Source organism: Balaenoptera ricei, chromosome 1 (assembly GCF_028023285.1).
Source record: "Balaenoptera ricei isolate mBalRic1 chromosome 1, mBalRic1.hap2, whole genome shotgun sequence".
NCBI classification, from domain to species: Eukaryota; Metazoa; Chordata; class Mammalia; order Artiodactyla; family Balaenopteridae; genus Balaenoptera; species Balaenoptera ricei.
The window spans coordinates 42342117-42357509 of NC_082639.1; the positions used below are offsets into that span (position 1 = coordinate 42342117).

The following is a 15393-nucleotide window of genomic DNA, read 5'->3' on the forward strand; positions in this document are numbered from 1 at the left end:
TTTTGTTCACTGATGTGCCCTCATCATGAACAAAAGGGCCTAGTACCTAGGTAGTGTGAGTTAATATACACTGAATACACAAGTGAATAAATGAAAATGCCATAGAACATGAGCAAAGGAACAGGCTGGTGAGGATAGGGAGGTTTGAGCCTTCCAGTTTTAGGCATGTTGATTTTAAAGTACACATGGGACATTCACACAGAGATGTCCAATAGATTGTTAAGAATCTTAAAATGCGTGAGTTCAAGATACAGAGTTTGGAGTCATGAGTCATTCACTTTAAACATATTTGTGGAAAAACAGAACTACCAAATGATCCAGTGATCTCACTTCTAGTTATATATCTAAAATAATTGAAATCAGGGTCTCAAAAAAGATATTTGTATACTCACGTTCATAGCAACATTATTCACAATAACTAAGAGGTAGAAGCAACCCAAATGTCCAGCAATGGTAATGGATTAAAAAAAAAGTGGTACATACAAACAATGGAATATTATACAGCCTTAAAAAGGAAGGAAATATTGTCATGGGCTACTGTATGGATAAATTGTGAGAACATTGTGCTAAGTGAAATAAGCCAGCCAAAAAATAACAAATACTGTATGATTCCACTTACATAAGGTACCTAGAGTAATCAAATTCATGGAAACTGAAAGTACATAGAATGGTGGTTACCAAGAGCTGGGGGGCAGAGGGGGGCTTATAGTTTAATGGGTACAAAGTTTCAGTTTTGCACAATGAAAAAGTTCTAGAGATCTGTTTCTCAACAATGTGTATATATTTAATGCTATTGAACTGCATACTTAAAAGTGGTTAAGATGGTATATTTTATGTGTCTTATATCTCAATATTGTTTTTTAAAAGTATTTGCAAAAGTCTTAGGAGTGGATTCAGTTTACCCAAAATGAGAGGTAGTGTGAACAAAGAAAAGCCTTCACTGATGGAACCTTTGGAATGCCAACATTTAAGTAGCATGTAGGAAAAATCAGAGAAAATATTAAACAGAAGTATCAGAGAAGTAGAAGGAGATATATATGGGCACCTGAGCTCCGATACAAACCTCAGTTACAGTTACATATATGCATCAACCAAATTGTTAATACTGAAATGTTGGCCTTAGAGAATCCACCAGGTATGGTAATTTATTGCCATTAATAGAAAACAGATAAAAGGCAGATGGCATGCAAATGCTAATTTTTATATATTCATTTTATTTTATTTTATTTTTATTTTTATTTTATTTAGTTATATAATTTTTGGCCATGCGGCATGTGGGATCTCCCAGACCAGGGATCGAACCTGGGCCCCCTGCATTGGAAGTGCGGAGTCCTAACCACTGGACCACCAGGGAAGTCCCTATATATTCATTTTATATCTTTGTTTTTAAGCAAAGAAAAAAACTACAGTAACAATTCATATTCAGTATTTAGTTACTATAATTTAACTAGGTCAATTAAGGGAATTTCTATGTTCTGTAGTTTAAGTCTGTTTTCAAATCCTGGTTCTATCATATATTTATTACCTGTGTGACTTTCGTCATGTTAACTTGACTACTCTAAGATTTAGTTTCCCATCTATGAAGTGGAGGTAATAATACCAACTTATTTCATATGGCTGTTATAAGGATTAAATGAGATAATACAAGAAAAGTACTCTGCAAATGTTAGCCACCATAATTATCCATCCCCATTACATGGTGTTTTTGTTTTAATCAGTTTTGTTATGTGCTGTACATCGGTGGTGCATAAATATCTGCCTCATGCTGGGCTAGAAATCCAGATATATAAAGTCCTGCTCCCAATTATCCAAATTCAGATGGTCTGAAATGAGGCCCAGAAATCTTCCTCCCCAACACACAAACTCCTCAAGTGATTCTGATGCACAACGAGGTTTGGGAACAACTATAGAGAGTTTATAGCACACATTTTAGAGACCCATATAAAGTCTGTTAGTCTGCCATTACGTACAGAATCTATTATTTCCCCCTGAACCTTTTATTATTTTGGAAGTTACTTAATGTCTAAAGGCATAGGTTCTTCATAAACTCACTCACATGTTATTAAATATGCTAAAAGTGAGGGGTCTTGAGCCAGAAAGCCGTATATCCCAGCCCCATCATTTACTAGTTGCGTAATCTTTAGAAAGTCACTTAACGTCTCTCTGCCTCAGTTCTCTCATCAGTAAAATGCGGGGTGATAACAGTACTTGCACATTGGGTTTTTATGAAACTTGTTAACATATATAAAATGCTTAAATGGTGTCCGATACATAGTAACATACCCAATAAAGGTGGGCTGCTTTTATTGTAACTGTTGTCATACTGAGAACTACCCTTGTTTGAAATCACAAATAGTTTTTAATCACAAAATTTTGAAGGCAAGGAAAGGACACTACTTAAAAATAGAAAATTTTCCACTCATAACACTTACCAATTGTAGACAACTTATTTCTGGAGATGTTTCCTCTCTCTCTTCACTATTTAAATAATGGTCTACCATCATCAACATACTCTAACAATTACAGATAAGATGATCAGACTAAAGTAGAAGCGAGTAGTTTAATATCCCTACAACTAACCCTAAACTCAAATTTCTTTTTATTAATCTTGCTGTTTACTTTTGCAATAGAAAAGAATTCCAATTGGCAATCCTGTAACAGGTCCTAAGAGCAAATATTTGGTTTTAATAAGTTCTAATTTGATTTTTTTTTTCAGGGGAAGAAAACAGAAAGCAAAACAATTTAAGAAATATAACCATTTCACAATTTGTTTTTAGTCCAGTGCAAAAAAAGTTCACTGAATCTTTCCAAGCACATATCACTATCAAAATAGCCCAACATGCAGAATCAAGACTGGTGCAAACCAAATTAAAGACAAAGGAATACGAGGAAGATCCTAAGACTACTAATGGTACCCGAGAGACTCACCTTTGTCAAATAAATATCTACAGATGAAAAAACAAATAGCAAACTGGGAGAACCACATAGCTAAGATCAAAACGAACTGACAACCAAGATCTCATTTACTAAAACCAAAATGCAAGAAAGGTAGTTTCTGGTACAGTCACTTACTTTCTTTCCCTGGATTCTTTACTCTTCCTTAGGCAAGTGGATGGTACTTAGACTCTGGTCAGCATCACATAAAGGCCTACACAACCTCTCTCTCTTCCACCTATTATAAAATAACTGCCTTCTGCTCTATCCAATAGCTGGGGGAAGAGGAAGGGAGAAATCCACTAATCTGCCTTTTCTAGATTCAACTGGCAAGCTAAAACACAAAAGAAACAGAAATGTCTGAAGGTTAGCAGTTTGAAGGCTTTATGGAGGTAGACATCCTGCAGTATTCAAGGGAAGACTTTTAGTTGGTTGAGCAAAGCCAACAAACCAGATATGCTTTATATTATAAGCAGCAACATAAGGAAAACACTCTACCTGGTTACCAGCAGTCCTGAATACAGCCACCTCTATTTTGAGACTGATGTTCATCTAAAAATCAATTTAATTCAGGAAAGTAGATTGCAGTTACTCTGTGCAAAGAATTGTGCTAGATATTGTAGATAACAAACGGGCAAGACAGCCCAAACCTTGGGAAACCAGGAGGAGAAATAACAATACAGCATTAAGAAGAATATATAAAGTGTCACTGGCTTAATAAATGGCAACTCCATTCTTCCAGGTGGTCCAACCAAAAACCTCAGAGTTATCCTTGACTCTCTCTCTCTCACTATTCCCTCCTTCCCCACTCATTAACAAATTCTGATTGCTGAAATGTTAAAACACATTCAGATTCTGATCACATTTCACTGCTATCACTCTGGTGCCAAGTCTCCACCTTCTCTCTCCTCCATTATTGTAACAGCCTCCTAATTGATTTCCTGGCTTTGCCCTTGCTCACCTTCAGTGTATTCTTATTTAATAGTGAAGTTATTAGATCATGTCAATGCTCTACTCAAAATCTTCCACTGATATTTTCTCTAGTATAAAAAGACAACATCCTTAAGATTCCTTATTCCCTCCCTCACTCCCCTAATCTTTCTAACTTCTCCTCCTCCTCCTTTCCTGAGCCATACTTGTCTCCCTGATGTTCCTGGAAAAATGTCAGGCCTGATTTCTCACGTAAGGATTTTTGTGGTCACTATTACACCTGCCTGAAACGTTCTTGCCCCCAGATACATGGCTCACTTGCTAATTCCCTTCCTCCAAGTCTTTATTCAACTGTCACCTGTCCACCTTTTCTAAAAAATTGCAGATCACCACCCAACAAACTTCATATCCTTCTTCCCTGTTTTATTTTTTTTCCTTAGCATTATCATTTTCTGATACATTATATAATGTTACTTACTTATATTATTTACTGTCTGTCCCCCATTATGAAAATATAAGTTCCATCACGGCAGGGATTCTTATCTGTTTTGGTTAACTGTTATTTTCCTAGTACTGAGAAGACAACTTTGCATATAGTAAATGCTCAATAAATATTTTCCGGTGAATTTCTGAGTGAAAGTGTTAAGTGAATAAATCTGCATTATTAGATGTCTTTTGGGACATTAAGAGGAATGAAGAGGAAAGGGAGCACCTGACATGTGCAAGGCATTATGTAAAGTAATTACACATCATTACCTATCTCATTTAATCCTCACTCTATGAAGCAAGCATGCTAACAGATGAGGAAAATGACATTTTGAAAAATTAAGAGATTCATCCAAAATCACACACAGTAGCATTCAAACTCAGGCCTCTCTGAGTCCAAAAAGTCCTGCTCCTTTCATCATAAAGCAAGTTGGGGTCTATTTCTTGACAACAACATAGAGGAAAGGGTGTACTTTGAGTATCAGATCAACACAATACAAATCTCTATAATACACTAGCAATACTAATATTTACTATAGTTCCTTGGGTCACTAAGTCTATTTTAGGAACTGAGAAATCAACTCACCTCTGATCTGTGTCTATGTGGAGGAAGGGAAGGTGACAGCTGAGTTGGAGGGTGAAGTGGGGCGGCAGGGGGGTGGGGCTGACTACTACCACCAATATGATTATTCCTAGAAATCTCTGAATTCCTGAGGCTATAGAACATCTTCTAGACTAGTGCTACCCAACAGAACTTTCTGCAGTGATGGAAATACTCTGTATCAGCACTGTATGATACTGTAGCCACTAGCCCTACACAGCTACTGATCACTTGAAGTATGGCCAGTGTGACCAAGGAATTGAATTATTATTTAATAATTAACATAATTATTAAATTATTCGTTTAAACTTAAATACCTACGTGGGGTTAGTACCTTCTGTATTGAACAGCATTGTACTAGACTCTCCATTCCACTTCAACCACCTCCTTCACCTTACTCACTAGCTCACTTGTAATACTTTGATCAATGTTAGATGATGACACTGAATATAGGGCAAAATTCTTTTCCCAAAACTATCCCAAAGAAAAGAGGAAACTGCCCTATAGTTGAGTCTTTACATTATTTTACTTTTGAAGAACAAAAAACTGTTTAGAAAAGACATAGAGCCTAAAACAACTTCAGACAATACTAGTTTTGGACACTGAAAACAGGTTACCAAATGGAATCAGTTAAAAAGAATGGCAGAAATTCAACAGATTTCATATTTATTTAGCAGGGGGGAGGGGGCGGGTGGGTATTAGCTCACAATTAAAAATTTAGATGTCATTATAAATAAGCCCATTAAAGATTACTTGAAAGGGTTTCATTGTAAAGCTCATGAATAGCAAATGAGTTCTTGTGGTTTGAGATTAAAATTCCCAGAAAAAGTACCATATCCAGATTTTTTAAGTGCTCTATCTCAAATCACTTAAGCAAAAATTAAGATCACGTGCTCTGGAAAACTGAGAGACTATTTCCAGTAATGAGGAAGACACGAACATTTAAAATGCATGTGAAAGGTTTGAATAACGTTTCACTAAATGAGTATTTTTAAAAAGCAATATTTCTAAAGTAATAGTTTTTATTATCTAACTTAAAATATGTATGTATAACTTAACAAGCTAAACTTAATGACTATTTCATATACAAGCTTTAAAAAGTTTATATATTCAGGCTAACCAAAATATTTTTATTGGGACTTTCCTGGTGGCACAGTGGTTAAGAATCTGCCTGCCAAATACAGGGGACACGGGTTCGAGCCCTGGTCCCAGAAAATCCCACATACTGCAGAGCAACTAAGCCCATGAGCCACAACTACTGAGCCCGCTTGCTGCAACTACTGAAGCCCATGCACCTGGAGCCCATGCTCCGCAACAAGAGAAGCCACCGCAATGAGAAGCCCGCACACCACGATGAAGAGTAGCCCCTGCTCGCTGCAACTAGAGAAAGCCCACGTGCAGCAACGAAGACCCAACACTGCCATAAATAAATAAATAAATTTATTTAAAAATATTTTTATTATCTTATCATTGGGAAAATGAGAATCATCTCATATTCAGACATATACAATAAACCCTCATTATTTATTTTAAAAGAAGCTAAGCTCATCCACTTCAGTCAACAGTCATGAGGCCCAATGCAAGTCTCTATCCCATACCCTGGGCATTCTCAATCATTCTCACACTCTCTCAATTTTTATTGCCAAAATCTATTTGAAGACAGTTATTTTATGAGCCGTTCACTTAGCACATATTATATTTTGCCTTATAATGTTAATCCTTTTCCTCCCAGCTATGTGTTTTGTGTCCTCAATTAGAGTCTAAGCTCCCATAGGCAAGAACAATGTATTACTTCTTTGCATTCATCATAGCACTTAGAGCTGATTGATTTTCTAGAAGATAGGAAAGCTGTGTATCCAGTGCTCCAAATATACTAAAGAATGACCAAACAAAATTGTCTTCAATCTATTATACAACAGATCTGCAGGACAATTACCTCAAGCTCAGTAAATCTAACCAATTTGTACAAGACAAGTACTACTAAAATCCAGGGTCTTTCCAATCCCAATTCCTAATTGTTGATCCTCTACTGACTGATTACCATCTTATTTGCACACTTTAAATATTAGTACTGAGAAATCAAAGTGCTAAAGGAGTACAAATCATTAAGTTGGTTATATTTTTTCCTTTTTTAGTCCTATAAACTAACAAGTAAGCTCCCTTCGTAACTTTATGTAACTGAAAGTAATATGCAACTTAATGCTCTGCTTACTTCCACCTAGATGAAAAACTCTTCTCCACACCACTACTCTCTCCCCCTAGCCCCCTTCCACTGGTACTACAGGAAGGGATAGAAGGCAAGAGAAACAGGAAGGTGGAGGAGGGATAATAACAGTTAGTGGCAGCAGAGATTGTACATGTGACTACGGCACATAATTTCATGGTAATGTGTCCACTTTGGGAATGTCTTGGGTAGCAATGGTCAGACAACAGCCCAGACATTTTCATTCAGGAAATAATCAGTATTAACAAAAGATAAGGGCTTATAAATAACCAGTGAAGGGAAAAGGCTCCAGGCTGATGAGAATCAAAAGTTCACTAAATCCAAATCTCTTCTTCATTGCTTAATATCAATAAGGGACAGGAATAAAAGAAATTTATACAGAGAATGCAGGATAGTAATTAATCCCAATTCCAGATTTAGAGACCTAAATTCAGATAACAGGTCTATTGTTGACTGTACGTATCATCTTAGGCAAGTCATTTGCCCTCCAAATATGCAAAATGAAAGACATTCTAAGAATAATACTTATTTCCTAGGGCTGTTGTGAAAATTAATGAGAAAGAAGGATACAAACTACTTAGGACAGGACCTGATATATGGAAAGTACTCAATATGCTTATTTTTTATTTGAAGTAGGAGAGGGTGAGCTTTTCCATTTGGTTTTATAGCTCTGGGCAAGGTATTATGTCAGGTAATAAGAGTGTTGAATTGGAAATCAAGAGATGGGTTCATGTCATGGCTTTCTCAATAACTTGATCTTTGACCTTGGCCAATTTCTTTCTCTCTATGAGTCTTTATGTTACCAAATCTGTAAAAACAAAGGGGTTGGGCTAAATGATCTTGTGTTAATCAGAGTTCTCCAGAGAAAGAGAATTAATAGGATGGAGAGAGAGGGGTAGATAGGAAGAAAGAAATTAATTTTAAGGAACTGGCTCATGCAATTATGGAGGCTGGCAAGTCTAAAATCTGCAGGGTGGACCAGCAGGCTGGAGACCTAGGGAAAAGCCAGTGTTGCAGTTCAAGTATGAAGGCCATCTACTACAGACTTCCCCTTGCTCCGGAGAGGCTTTCAACTGATTGGATGAGGCCCATCAACATTATAGAGAGCAATCTGCTTTACTATGTTCACCAATTTAAATATAAATCTCAACCAAAAACATTCTCACAGAAACAACCAGAATAATGTTTGATCAAATATCTAGGCACTGTGGCCCAGCCAAGTTGACACATAATATTAACGATCACAGATCTCTAGGGTCCTTTCCAGACCTAAGAGTCCATAACCTTTGACCTTTGCACCTGTGAAGGTGCTTACTTCATAAAGTCTACTGATATATCCCTATGGGATTCTTCAGGGAAATTAACCACCACAACAATAAATAAACATATATATATATGTATATCAATAAAGTTAAATCCACTTAAATTAACAGGATAATAGGACAGGAACTGAAGCTGGACTAGATGTAAAATCTCCAATGACTCTTTGTAGGTTTTTAAAACTAGCCACAAATTCTTGGATAATACTCCCTTCAAAAAGTGGGCTCTTAAATCTACATAGGCTTGTGACTGCTCTGACCAACAAAGTACAGCAGTAGTACACTACGTGACTTCTCAAACTAGGTAATAAAAGGCTACAGAGCTTCTACAGTTTCCTTAAAAGTTCACTCTTGGGAAACTCCCTTTCAGAACGTAGCCTCAAGCTGTGAGAAAAGTGCAAACCACATGGAGATGTCATGAAGAGACGATTCAGTTTACTGTCCTAGCTGAGCTCAGCCTTGTAGTCATCCCAGCACAGGTTCCAGACACATGAGTGATGAAACCATCTTGGAAGCAGTCTAGCCCCAGATATTCCAGCTCCCAACCATATGAGTCACACTAAACCATTTGACTCATCCCAGCTGAAGCTCTGGACATCATGGAGCAGACATGCTATTCCTAACATAATCTTTTTAAATTTCTGATCCATGGGATCTGTGAACATAATAAGGTGCTTATTTTATGCCACTAAGTTTTGGGGTAGTTTATTATACAGCAACAGTAACTGGAATGCTTTTTCATATCCAGGACTCAATTTCAAATTGGATTCAATTTGACAAGCACATTGCTAGGAACTTTCCATATGTAATTTTGTTTAATCTTAATAACCTTGTGAAATAATTATGATTACCTGAGGATCAAAGCAGTTAATTTAACCAATTAGCCATGCTCTTACAGTAAATATTAGAATGGAGCTGTAAATCAGGTCTTTAGGCACCATGTCTAATATTAGAGCGCCACCATGTTCTCACAGTCATTTCTAAAAGCCACTATTTTATCAAGCCCTTTCCTTAAAGCCATTTTTCATAGGGATCTGTAATAAGTATCAAGAGGGGATCATTTTGATAAGTATGACACTGATAGAGGAAGTAGGGGTAAGGTACTGAGATGGATATGTGAATAAGAGAAACAGAACCTCAAAAAGTAGGGATTTGGACTTACAGCAACTGCAGACTGAATGACACAATAAACCAACACCCTTCATCTCCGGGGTATTCTCTTTAGTGTTCTAACCAGATGTTGAGAGAAGCTCATAAAAACTGCAAACTTGGCTGGAGGTGAGGCAGGGCTCTGTATCAAGCTCCCCAGGTGATTTTTAGTTCACTTAAGTTTAAGAATCACTGATTACCAAACTAACTTGACGAATGCCAAGAATCAGTGATATTCTCTTGGTTTCAAATTTCAACAGGGAAATCTACATTTTCCCTGACATGATTTAATGGCTTACCTAAGAAGTCCTCAAAACAAAATAATACCAAGTATTGGAGCTTAAGGGGTAAAAGTGATGTTTATTTGATTTCCACAAATTAATCATATGGTATATTTTTGCAAGGTTGGAACTATTACACTTGGTTGGGATGGGGTTGCAGTGGTTTAAAAATATTTTTTAAATAAATCCTAGTAATTAGAACTCTGAAAATCAATAGATCTAGCCAAATAGACTGAGCTAAGGCAAATGCTGTCTCTTCCCAACTAAATAAATAACTATTTTATATACATAAAATATAGCAAAATTATTCAACATCTGAAAACATACTGGCCATACAGAATAAATAGCTGCAATTAATAATCCTGAATTGATTTAATTGTAATAACCCAAGATTTTTCGTAATCAATAAGAGTGTAGAGTACAATTCTCTATAGGAATGTGGAATTGCTATAAATGATTCCATGAAACATTCAAATACAACTTGTACAGGCCTTAAGAATTTCTGTGATGTTTGTTGAACTACAATCCATACAAAACACCAAGACAAATAATTTTGTTTCATACACAATCTATCCTTTTAACAATACAAAAAGATGACAAAATATATAAACACACCTTATCTGCCAACTGGTACACAGACGTTAGTCACAACAGCAACACAGCACACCTGAACATTTAACCACAGTCTGAAAATACAAATAACATAAACTGCAAAATGACCAATTATGCTCCTTGAGCATGCTGAAAAAAGTAGCCACCATCTCCCCTATCTTTGGCACGTATTAAAAGATAAAAAATTCAGTCAGCTTTTCCTCTAGTTCTTTTTTTAAATTACGCTAACAATTTTATGACTTCTCAAGTCTCACATCAAAGCACTGAGATAGCAAAAATCACTTGATTAACATTTGATCTCAAACCCTCTCTAGAGGACCTCCTGCCACATTTTCTGTCTACTTTCTCACATGGTGCCATCTTAACACTGGGCATGACGAGAGATAGAAAGCAAATTCTATCGTAGTAGCACAGAGGACTGTGCTCAATATTCTGTAATAACCTAAATGGGAAAAGACTTTGAAAAAGAATAGACACATGAATATGTATAAATGAATCACTTTGCTGTACACCTGAAACTAACACAACACTGTAAATCAATTATGCTCCAACATAAAATTTAAAAAATTTTAAAATGTTAATAGTAGAATCTAGGTGGCAGGTATGTAGGTGTTCACTGTAAAATTCTTTTAAATTTTCTGTATGTTCAAACATTTTCATAATAAAATGTTGAAAAATTAAAAAAACAGAAAGCAAATTAAGGTTTAGCAAAAGACACTCCCTTGATTACCTACTGTTGTACACAAGAAGAAAAAAAGAGAAGGGATAATTGAAGCACCTCTAGTATACTCTCTTGCTATCTGAAAATGGGTTTTCTACCCACAGCACTATTTTCTCTTACATTTGCAGCCATCTTCATTTCTTTTTATGTACTTCTATCGTTCTCCTACCTCTCAGATCCTTAATAAGGCCCTTAATGGCACCACATACGTCGGATAACTGCCCCTTTTCCTGTTTCAGGACAACTCTCTTCCTGGAATAAACATAAGAGTTACTTATACAAAAGACTTTTTTCTAAGAATTAGCACATTACTCTACTGCCCCAATCATTTCCGGGATTGTAAATTTGTAAAGTTTCTAGCAATAGTGAAAGAAAAAAGCATATTAGCAACTATGAAAACTAGAAGATTGTCAAACTTCTCTAATGAAACATGTTTCCTTCAGCCATTGGCAACAAAAATAGATTCCAGAAAGGTGGGGTGGTTTGCTCCAAGCCTATTATTAGTGACTAAACTCATATCACATCTACCACAGTAAACTTATTTATCAGATATCCAAATATAAAGACAGAAAAAAGAAGCAGACAACAGAGTGTATTGTTGTAGACTGTTTTTGTATAGATATTTAAGAACTGTGTATCTCTTTCATATGAAAAGGTTTTTTTTAATTTTTTGGGGGAAAAAAAGAACTTCAGATAATAAAGCACTCTACCAATAATGCCTGAAGACGGAGTTTTAATAAACACTCATCTTAATCACAGCATGTAAAAGAAAAGATATGAGAGGAAATGAGAGACAAAGAATTGAAAGTAGAGTCTTAAAAAAGATATTTGTACACCCATGTTTATAGCAGCATTCTTCATAATAGCCAAGAGGTGGAAGCAACCCAAATGACTATTGATGAATAAATAAAGAAAATTTGTTATAAACCTACAATGAATGGAATATTATTCAGCCTTAACAAGAAAGGAAATCCTGTCACAGGCTACAACCTGGAGACCATTATGCTAACTGAAATAAGCCAGTCACAAAAAGACAAATACTGTATGATGCCACTATATGAGGTAACTAAAGTAGTCAAATTCACAGAAACAGAAAGTAGAATGGTAGTTACCAAGGGTTGGGTGTAGGGGTGAATAGAGAACTTATTGTTTAAACAATATAAAGTTTCAGTTTTGCAAGGCAAAAAAGTTCTGGAGATCTGTTTCACAACAATGTGAATATGTTTAACACTATTCAACTGTACACTTTTAAATGGTTAGGATGGTAAATTTCATATTGTGTCTTTTTTTTAACCACAATTTAAAAATACACACACACACAAAAAGATTCCTGTAAAGGAAAGAAAGGATAAAGAAATAGAAGGGAGGAAAGATTAAAATAAACATTCTCCGAGAGTAGCTTCCTTTTTGAAATGCCAGTAATATATAAACTTAAAAATTACTTATATTGGCAGATTCTTATGTTGGTTAATTGATAGTCTACTGTTTTTAGTAGAGGCTGCTTATCAAAAGCAGGTGAAAACAATTAGTAATGTACTCATTACAGACCAATTTACTGTAAAGGTTAATAGCTCCTCATTTTGATAAGATCACTAATAATCCTTCTGTGATTTGTGATGTTCCTCAGCACTGTATTAAAATTTCTCTCATACCAAAAAAAACAGTACAACAGTAATGGTCTCTGTCCTCATGAAGCTTGGAATTCCTAAAAACTTATAAATAATAAACAAGAAAATAAACATATAAATAAATATTTCATCAGTCAGTGTCCAGTACGGAAAAGGAACCAATACCAGATAGATCAATAGGGGGACTTCAATAAGCAAAACTTCTTTCAAGAGTGTTGGAAAAATTAAAAAGGTTGAAAACACTACATTAAGTGAAAGAAGCCAGACACAAAAGTCTACATGTTATATAATTCTTTTTGTATGATATATCTACAACAGGCAAATTCACAAAGACAGAAAGCAGGTTAAAGGCTACTAGAGGATAAGGGAAGGTGGACTAGGAAATGGGGAGGAATTACTTAATGGATACAGAGTGTTTTATGGGGTGATGAAAAAGTTTTGAAACTAAAGAGAGCTGACAGTTGCACAACACTGGCAATACACTAAAGGCCACCGAATTGCACTTTTAAATAGTTAATCATATGTTATGTGAATTTCACTTCAATTTTTTCTAAAGCTTATGTGAGGCAACCTAGCAATAAGCAAGAACAAGAAGTCCCTACTACCCCAACTAGGGTGGAGAAACCAAGGAAAGGAGTATATTAACAGAGTCCATTAAGCCAAGGCTACCTAACAGGAATGGGGATCATGAAGGAGAGGCTGTCCAGCATGAGATGGCACTCTGAAAAGAGCTGGAGGCACAAAAGAAATGGAATCACTGGAGACTCTACAGAAACAGGGAGAGAAGGAGAGAAGAGCCTAGTTTCTCACTCTCCAATCTCTTGACACTGCCTGTCGTTGGATGATAGCTGAAAGCCAGACAGCAAGAGAGCTTGGGGAATGGAGCTTATGTAAGTCAGCCCTGTAACTTAGAATGGAGAAGGAGACAGAAAACTGGCAAATGATGAGCACAACCATACACTGAACTAAGCACTACAGAGGAGAAGCACTGTCAGGCAGCAAAAGAATGTTGAATGAGACATCCTTCCCCAAGCAATATTTCTCTACCTCTGGGATAAAGTGGTGGAAAAACCAGTCCTGGAAAATTGCCTATGTAACCCAGGCTTTGGGGTTACTCTTCCACACAACAGGAAGAGAGCCCTTGGCTATGTTTTTAAAGGCTCTTGGGTTCTCTGAAAAACTAAGAAAGGCTTCAGCTTCATATCACTGGAAGCACTGCAACCAAACAACAGAGTTAGCCTATCCTTTGCTGCTTTATAGCCTGGCATCAACTTTTCCTCCTTACTGATGTAACTTCGATCTGGCATCCTCTTCCAGTACAGTCCTGTCTCATCCACATTAAAAACCTGCTCACGTAAATACACGCTTTCATCAATAATTTCTCGAAGCGTTTCAGGAAATTCCCGGGCAGCTACCGTATCTGTATGTTTTACGTTGTGAAGGTAGCTCTAGCCTTGAACCGTTGAAACCAGCCATGACTTGCATTAAAAGATGCGCCCTCTGATTCTTTGCCATGTTTCTTCTTCAAGTCTTCATAAACGTTTTTAGCTTTCTCTTGAATCAGTATTAAGCTGAGTGGGACTCGATGCTGATGCTGATCCTGCATCCACACACTGAGAAGCTTCTCCATCTCCCCCCTCACTTTTCCACACTTCTTCGATATTATTGTTGACATCATAGGCACAGCAGACTTCACATGTTCTATGATCTTGTCCTCGTTCTTTAGAATCGTGCTGATGGTTGAATGAGTCATGTTATAAGAACAAGCGACATGTACCATCTTTTCGTCTCACTCCACTGCCTCAATTATTTTCTCTTTTGTTTCCATCGTTATCGCTTGGCACTTCTTAGTAGTACCAGCTACATCACATCACCACTGCTTTTACGCTTGCATCCAGACGTCCTGGGCTTGAAATAAAGATACTGTACTACTGTACTCTATACAGTAAAGTACACAAAAGCACAACCACTTGTAGAGGATGCATGCACGTGACAATGTACACCAGACACATGAACTAATAACTTAAGTGACTGGACATGTGAACAGACATTCACATCTTTGAAAGTTCGCAACTTGAAGGTTCCTATATAGGGGACTTACTGTAACTGAAATTAAGAGCTTTGTAGATGGGTTTAACATCAGAATAGACACAACTAAAGAGATAATTAGTGAATAAAAGGTAAATCAGAAGAAAATACCCAAATGAAGCATGGAGAGACAAAAGAATGGAATAATAGAATAATGAGTAAAAGAGACATATGGGACACACAAAAGGTATAACACATATGTAATTGGATTTCAGACCTAGAAGAGAAAGAGAATGGGACAGAACCTTTATTTAAAGAGACAGTACTAATATTTCCTAAAATTGATGGACATCAAGACACATATTAAAGAAACCCTATGAACTCTAGGCAAGATAAATAATAAGAAAGCCACACCTAGGCATATTAGTTAAATTGCTAAAAACAAAGACAAGAAACTCTTAAAAGATACTAAAAAGAGTA

At 36.4% G+C, this 15393-nt stretch overlaps 1 protein-coding gene and 1 non-coding gene across 2 annotated transcripts in view; both read right to left on the reverse strand.

The window, feature by feature from the left end:
• Positions 1–15393, reverse strand: part of FAF1 (Fas associated factor 1) — a 458337-nt gene that overhangs the window by 346356 nt on the left and 96588 nt on the right. The gene's annotated exons all lie outside the window — the stretch shown is intronic.
• Positions 1282–1354, reverse strand: TRNAG-UCC (transfer RNA glycine (anticodon UCC)). Its single transcript has one exon. It is a non-coding gene; the product is annotated as a tRNA-Gly (tRNA).